The following is an 8,778-nucleotide window of genomic DNA, read 5'->3' as shown; positions in this document are numbered from 1 at the left end:
TGTCTTAAATCTATGTCCGCTGGTTATTGACCCCTGTACTAAAGTATATCACCTAATGGCCTACTATCTTTTGTACTTGGTGATATCAGGCTTCTCCAAGAATTTACCCAATTTCCTTTTGAATGATTGCAGTAAATCTATACCAATTGCACAATCTGGCAAAGTATTTTAAGGATCAATGAACCTATGGGATAATAAACCTTCTGACGTCTAACCAAATTCTACGCATTTGTAATTTAAGTGCATGTCTCCTGCTTTTTCCCTAATTTGAATAATCTGTCCAAATGTACACTTTTTAAAAATTACAGGCCAATTTAGCATAGCCAATCCACCTACCTTGCACATCTTTGGGTTGTGGGGGTGACACCCACACAGACACTGGGAGAATGTGCAAACTCCACATGGACAATAACCTGGGGCTGCATTAAACCTAGGTCCTCAGCGCCGTGAGGCAGCAGTGCTAACCACTGCACCACCATGCCGCCCCAACCTATGATTTTTTTAAAGCATGTCCAAAGGCCTGACTCTTTTCAATGGATCAAACCCACCGTTCCAATTTCTCTCCAGACGTGCATCTCATTAATGGGCTTTTATTGCCCTCTGCAGTTGTTTTCCCAAATAACATTCCCATTTTAAATTCTTGTATCTTGCTATTTGAATTCTTTGCTACTTTGAGTTTGCCTAAATCAAATTTTAGTTCCCATTATAATCTTCCAAAATGTCATTAGGCCTCCCCCCCACCTTTCTTTCTTCAAAATTTGAATTCTGATACCCAGAACCTTCCTTCTCAGTTCGCTCTGAAGTAAGATAGCACAATTGCTTCACAGCTCCAGGGTCCCAGGTTCGATTCCGGCTTGGGTCACTGTCTGTGCGGAGTCTGCACATCCTCCCCGTGTGTGCGTGGGTTTCCTCCGGGTGCTCCGGTTTCCTCCCACAGTCCAAAGATGTGCAGGTTTGGTGGATTGGCCATGATAAATTGCCCTTAGTGTCCAAAATTGCCCTTGGTGTTGGGTGGGGTTACTGGGTTATGGAGATAGGGTGGAGGTGTGGACCTTGGGTGGGGTGCTCTTTCCAAGAGTCGGTGCAGACTCGATGGGCCAAATGGCCTCCTTCTGCACTGTAAATTCTAAGATGGAGGCTAATATCTCAATAGTTCTTGTGTTGAAGTATGACTGCATGAAATGCTGCCCGTGAATTAATTAAGATGGAGGAAGGTCATTTATTTACAATTAAATATTATTCAATATATTATATAGCTTTTTATAAATTCATTTATGAGATGTGGGCGTCGCTGGTTAGACCTGCATTTCTTGCCCATCCCTAGTTGCCCTTCAGAAGGTGGTGGTGAGTTGCCTTCTTGAACCACTGCAGTCCTTGAGTTCTAGGTGCAGCCACTGTGCTGTTGGGGAGGGAGTACCAGGATGCTGCCCCAGTGAAGGAGCGGCGATATATTTCCAATTGAGGGTGGTGGTGTTCCCAGTTATCTGCTGCTTTTGTTCTTCTAGATGGTAGTGGTCGTGGATTTGGATGGTGTTGTCTAAGGAACCTTGGTGAGTTACTGCAGTGCATTTTGTTGATGGTACACATGGCTGCCGCTGTTTGTCGGTGGTGGAGGGTTTGAATGTTTGTGGAAGGGGGAGCAATCAAGTGGGTTGATTTGTCCTGGATGGTGTCATGCTTCTTGAGTGTTGTTGGAGCTGCACTCATCCAGGCAAGTGGAGAGTGTTTCATTGCACTCTTGACTTGTGCCCCGGGCTTTTTTTTCTCAAAAAAATCAATCCTGTTTGTTTTGTACCTTTGTGGTCTTCAAGCTTCTCTTTTAAATACAAAGGAACCTGCGATGGGGATGGGATGAATACACTGCAAACACCCGAAAATGAACTGCAGAAATCCGGTGGAGGAAGAAAAATCATTGATCCATGCTGCAGCCATCCAAAAAGGTTTAAGACAATAAAGACATTGCTACACCAAAGCTGTTCATGGAGGGGTGCCAAATAATAACAGAAACCATCAATGCAACCGAAGTTTAAACAGGTTTCAGAAGAAACAGCATCAAAAAAATAAACTGCTACACGCTCTACTCGGAACATTCTTAAACAATGCTCAGGTGCTCCCTCTAATGTGAGTAGCAAGTGAAGTAACAAAGTAACTGAGTGTAGTGGGAAGGAATATGCTGGCTCAGGATTATCTTGTTTGAAAAAAGTAAGCAAAGTAGTGCTAAAAATTTGTGGCACATTTGTGCAAGCTCTTCCCATCGTAAAAATGGTGGGGTTTTTGGCACCATGTTGGCGGAGATAGTAGGCTGATGTTCCTGAGCACAATTTAGGGGGGGGGGGGGGGTGGAAACTTTCAACCTCCTGCGGAATCTAGGGCTCAGAAAAACCAGGCACAACAACTTATGGTGAAATAATAACTATTTTTAAAATAAATTTAGAGTACACAATTCATTTTTTCCAATCAATGGGCAATTTAGCGTGTCCAATCCACCTACCCTGCACATCTTTGGGTTGTGGGGGCGAAACCCATGCAAACACGGGGAGAATGTGCAAACTCCACACAAACAGTGACCCAGAGCCGGGATCGAACCTGGGACCTCGGCGCCGTGAGACAGCAGGGCTAACCCACTGCGCCACCGTGCTGCCCTGTGAAATAATAGTCTATGGTGAGATACTGCAGGACCATTTCTTACATAAACCTTTGATCATTACCCAGAGGTTCAGGTTCCATAAACGTAACCTTCAATTAAGTTTGAACATTAAAATCTGTAAGGTATTGGCTGAACCCCAAACACCGACACCGGTTCAAAATTGCCAAGAATACACGTAACAATATACGTAGCACCATGCTTCCCCAACAGGTCCAGGTTGGAAGACCTGACGAACAAAGAAGGCACACCAGACAACAAGAAGGGGGCGAGAGATCAGGAGGAAAGGGGGGAGTTGGGAGCAGGAGATCTAGCCAAAACTAGCCACATGCTGAAAAACAGAAATTGTAACAGATGTATATAGTGAATGGTAACTGATGTGTACAGTTTCTGTATGTGTTCACCTTTGCTTTGTATAAAAAGAAAAACCCTAATAAAAACATTTTTTAAAAAATTGCCATCAATGTGTAAAAACTGGGCACACAGCAACAGATTGCTGGAGTAAAGATGCAAAATGCAGGAATTGTGGTTAAAAAAAAAGGGGCACGGGGCAGCACAGTGGTTAGTGCTGCTGCCTCACAGCGCCAAGGTCCCAGTTTGATCCCGGCTCTGGGTCACTGTCCGTGTGGAGTTTGCACATTCTCCCCATGTTTGCGTGAGTTTCGCCCCCACAACCCAAAGATGTGCAGGCTAGGTGGAATGGCCACACTAAATTGCTACTTAATTGGAAAAAAAAAGGGGGGCACATCAAACATGCTTGTTGGAGAAAGGAACAAAAAGTTTCAAACAAGAATTATAAAAAGCAAGAACTAAATACATCAAATGAAAAATTGAATAAAGGAAAGAGTATCCACGGGATACAAAAAGAGTGCAAAAAAGGACCAGAGCCACAGTCGCATGATGAACTGTCGTTGAACATACTGGCCATTGTGGGTGTAACGAATCATTACTGGGTAACTCCTTTACCGGACAGAAAACTTGTGAACATGGAGGCGGACACTGGCGCAGCCATTTAAAAAAAAAATTTAGAGTACTCAATTATTTTTTTCCAATTAAGGGGCAATTTTGTGTGACCTGCACATCTTTGGGTTGTGGGGGTGAAACCCACGTAGACAGGAGGAGAATGTGCAAACTCCACACAGACAGTGACCCGGGGCCAGGATCAAACCCGGGTCCTCAGCGCCGTAGACAGCAGTGCTAACTACTGCGCCACCATGCTGCCCTGGTGCAGCCGTTTCATTGGTACCAGAAACTGTTTACCAAGCGAAACAACGGCATATTGCCTTGAGACCCTCAAAGATAATACTTAAAACCTATACTGGGGAAGTAGTGCTGTTGAGGGGCCGTATCAATGTAAATGTACAGCTTGCATGGACAGACCACAGACTTGTCCCTGTACGTCATTAAATTTAGCTATCCAACCCAGAACCTGGCTGGAGAGAATCAAGCTAAACTGTGCTGAGGTAAATCTCATATCAGATGCCGAAGCAGGACCGAAAGAAAAAGAAAGTATCAGCTGCTCAAAAAGCTCTAAATGCTGCTGTGGTCAAGGCTCAGGCTCGTAGTGCTGTGACCAAGACGACAAAGGCTCAGCATGCTGTAACAAATGTGGTTCACGATGGAGAAACAAAGGGTGAAGGTCAGCTAATGGAAGATGCATACTAAAGCTTTGACAAAAATAAAGGTCAAAAGTATAAAGAATTTGGCCAGGATGTCCTTTGTAAATTTCAAACCACAGTGGAACAAAACATTGAGGTGCATCTCGAAACGCCTGACCACAAGGAAACTCTCGAGTTAATTGGAAAGAACATTAAGTTTGGAAAAAGAGCTGCTGACTTCCTTCATGCATCAATGGTCAGCAAGAATAAAAACAGAAGCAAAGGCAGCCGGCACAGAAACTCATAGAACATAGACCATAGAACAGTACAGCACAGAACAGGCCCTTCGGCCTTCGATGTTGTGCCGAGCATTGGCCGAATCAAGCTATCCCACTCCCTGTCATTCTGGTGAGCACCATGTGCCTAGTCAGGATGGCATTGGGGCGGTGTTGCTTCAAAGAGACGACACGTCATCCTGGGTACCATCATGAAGGATGTTTGGATCGGAGTTGCTCTAGACGATCAAATAAAAAGAGTTGGAGCTGCTCAGTGTGCTGTCTTCAACACAAATACTCATTTCCTATTTCTCTCTGTACAGCAGAATCTGAAGTCCAATAAACTTACCAACGTCAAGAATTATTACTACAACCTGACTTTGCTTAACAATCCAACTCCAAAAGCTAAATTTGATATGTTCTTAAAGGGTGAGAGTCATTTTGGAAATCCTCAGGAGCAACAGCTTGAACTAGATAATTTAGACGTTGCAATACAGAAACAAAATCTGAAGTGCGAGGGTGAATTCAACGAGAATGAAACCTCGAGGGGAGAAATACAGGGACTGATTGAGGCACACCACAATCTGGAGAAGGCACTTCAGAGGCTGTGCCGCAAAATTCAAGTAAAGGAGGTGATGTACCATCAATGACCACGCGACGAATGGTGAACTATTGTGGCTTTATTGTGCTAGATGTAAAGCCTCCTGCAGCTGGACCCGAGAATGGGGGCAGTGCAGGAGAGCGTACACTTTTATACAGGGCCTGCTGGGTGGAGCCAGCAGGCCGGGATTTACCGTAATAACTGGAGTACAATGGCAGTGTACCGTAATACATGTAATGTATGTTCAGTGGTTTACCACATTCACCCCCTGTTTAAAAAGATTCCAGCGGGGGTGAAGTGAAGTTACAGGTCGAGTCTGTCGGGGGCTTTGACCTCCCGCCGCGATCGCCTCAGCCCCGGCTATGGTGTGGGCACCGATGTGAGTACCTGTGACTCCGGGCGTGTGTTGACCTCTCCTTCTTCACCCAGTAGTTGAGCCAGTGGGGGGACGGGTGCCGCCGGGGCGGGGGAGGCGGTGATCGTCGCTGGTGTGGGGGGGGGGGGGGGGAACGGCGCAGGGGTGGGGGTGGTCGCCACTGGGGGGGGGGGGGGGGGAGGAGCAGACGGTACCAGGTCGGGGGTGGTGGTGATGGTGGATGGGGAACCAACGAGTGCCAGATCCTGGAGGGAGACAGTGTCCTGCCACCCGTCGTGGTGTGCCACGTAGGCATACTGTGGGTTCGCATGGAGGAGGAGGACATTTTTGACGAGGAGGTCCGATTTATGGCTCCTCGCATGCTTCCGGAGGCGTACGGGCCCAGGAACGTCAGCCAGGTCGGGAGCGAGATCCCGGAGGTGGACTTCCTGGGAAAGCAAACACACGTTCATGAGGGGTCTCATTGGTAGCAGTGCACAGGAGCGATTGGATGGAGTGGAGCGCATCAGGGAGGACCTCTTGCCAGCAGGAGACTGGGAGACTTCTAGACTGTAGGGCCAGGAGGACGGCCTTCCAGACCATCGCTTTCTCCCTCTCCACCTGTCCGTTTCCCCGGGGGTTGTAGCTGGTCATCCTGTCGCGGCGATGCCTTTGCTGAGCGAGAACTGATGCAGCTCATCGCTCATGAACGAGGAGCCCCAATCACGATGGATGTAGGTGGGGAAACTGAACAAAGTGAAGATACTGTGTAGGGCCTTGATGACAGTGGCAGAAGTCGTGTCAGGTCATGGGATGGCGAAAGGGAAACAGGAGTACTCATCAATGATGTTGAGGAAGTACACGTTGCGGTCAGTGGAGGAGAGGGGCCCTTTGAAATTGATGCTGAGGCGCTCAAAGGGGTGGGAGGTCTTCACCAGATGCGCTCTGTCCGGCCGGTAGAAGTGCGGTTTGCACTCCGCGCAAACCTGGCAGTCCCTGGTCACAGTCCTGACCTCCTCGATGGAGTAAAGCAGGTTGCGGGCCTTGATAAAGTGGAAGAATCGGGTGACATCCGGGTGGTAGAGGTCGTTGTGGAGAGTCCGAAGTCGGTCTACTTGTGCGCTGGCATATGTACCACGGGACAGGGCATCTGGGGGCTCATTGAGCTTCCCAGGGCGATACAAGATCTCGTAGTTATAGGTGGAGAGTTCGATCCTCCACCTCAAGATCTTGTCGTTCTTAATCTTGCCCCGCTGTGTGTTACTAAACATGAAGGCAACCGACCGTTGGTCAGTGAGGAGAATGAATCGCCTGCCGGCCAGGTAATGCCTCCAATGTCGCACAGCTTCCACAATGGCTTGGGTTTCCTTTTCGACAGAGGAGTGCCGGATTTCGAAGGCATGGAGGGTACGGGCGAAGAAAGCCACGGGTCTGTCCGCCTGGTTGAGGGTGGCGGCCAGAGCCACGTCCGATGCGTCGCTCTCCACCTGAAACGGGAGGGAGTCGACTGCGTGCATCGTGGCTTTGGCAATGTCTGCCTTGATGTGGTTGAACGTCCGGTGGGCCTCAGCCGTCAGGGGGAAAATGGTGGACTTCATGAGTGGGCGGGCCTTGTTCGCATAATTAGGGACCCACTGGGCATAGTACGAGAAGAATCCCAGGCATCGCTTCAGAGCCTTGGGACAGTGAGGGAGGGGGAGTTCCAGGAGGGGACGCATGCGGTCGGGGTTGGGCCCTAGGATTCCATTTTCCACAACGTAGCCAAGAATGGCTAGGCAGGTTGTGCGGAAAAAGCATTTCTCCTTATTATAGGTAAGGTTAAGGAGTTTAGCGGTGTGGAGGAATTTCTGGAGATTCCCGTCATGGTCCTGCTGGTCGTGGCCGCAGATGGTGACGTTATCCAGATACGGGAATGGTCAACCATTCGGTCCATCTCTCGCTGGAAGACCGAGACCCCATTGGTGACGCCAAAGGGAACCCTAAGGAAATGGTAGAGGTGGCCATCTGCTTCGAATGCAGTGTATTGGCAGTCCTCCAGGCGGATAAGGAGCTGGTGGTACGCGGATTTCAAGTCAGCGGTGGAGAAGACTCAATACTGCGCAATCTGGTTGACCATGTCAGATATGCAGGGGAGGGGGTACGCACCGAGTATCGTCTACCAGTTGATCGCCTGACTGTAGTCGATGACCATCCGATGCTTCTCCCCAGTTTTAACGACCATTACTTGAGTTCTCCAGGGGCTGTTACTGGCCTCAATGACCGCCTCCCGCAGAAGTCGCTGGACCTCCGACCTGATAAAGGTCCTGTTCTGGGTACTGTACCGTCTGCTCCTTGTGGCGACGGGCTTACAGTCCGGGGTGAGATTCGCAAAGAGCAAGGGTGGATCGACCTTAAGGGTCGTGAGGCCACAGACGGTGAGGGGGTGCAGGGGTCCACCGAACTTTAGGGTGAGGTTCTGGAGGTGGCACTGGAAATCGAGATCCAGTAACAGGGCAGCTCAGAGATGGGGGAGGACATAGAGTCTGAAGTTACTGTACTCTACGCCCTGTACCAAGAGGGTCGCGACGCAGTACCCCCGGATCTGCACGGAATGGGATCCGGAGGCCAGGGAGATTTTCTGGGTCACGGGGCGAACAGGGAGGGAGCAGCGCCTCACCGTAGCTGGATGTATGAAACTCCCCGTGCTCCCAGAATCGAAGAGGCAGGTCGTCTCGTGCCCGTTGATCCGTACGGTCGTTGTAGCGGTCACGAGGCCGAGACTGGTCGAGGGTAATGGAGGCGAGCTGCGGAAGATGGTGGGAGGGCCGGTCGGCGGTGGTGGAGGTATCGGCAGCAAGCGTACGGCCAGGCGAGGAGGTGTCCTGGGGTGCGTTCCAAGATGGCGTCGAAGATGGCGGTGCCCACATGGCAGGCGACATCCAAGATGGCGGAGCCCACAGGCCGCACATGGCGGGCGGCGGCGAGGATGGCGGCGCCCCTGGATCGCACATGTTGCGGTAGCGATGCTGGGCCTAGAAACGCCAGCGACCGATCGGGCCTGGCAACGAAGTGGCCCTTCTTGCCACGCCCGTTGCAGGTCACGTGCTGGGCAGCGCTGTCTGGGGTGCTTGTTCTGGCCACAAAAGTAGCATTTGGGGCCTCCGGAGTTAGCTGGCTGTCGCGCGGCACAGGCATGCAGTGCACCCAGGTCGGATGATGGCGGGGCCCACGAAGCCCACGAGGGTGTTCTGCAGTCGGAGGTGTAGGACTCCAGGTTGCGGGAGGCCACTGCTAAGGGTTTTGCGAGCTGTACTGTCTCTGTGAGG

This window comes from Scyliorhinus torazame, chromosome 13 (assembly GCF_047496885.1).
Source record: "Scyliorhinus torazame isolate Kashiwa2021f chromosome 13, sScyTor2.1, whole genome shotgun sequence".
Taxonomy (NCBI): Eukaryota; Metazoa; Chordata; class Chondrichthyes; order Carcharhiniformes; family Scyliorhinidae; genus Scyliorhinus; species Scyliorhinus torazame.
The sequence above is the reverse complement of the archived record's forward strand: the minus strand, read 5'-3'. Positions refer to the sequence as shown.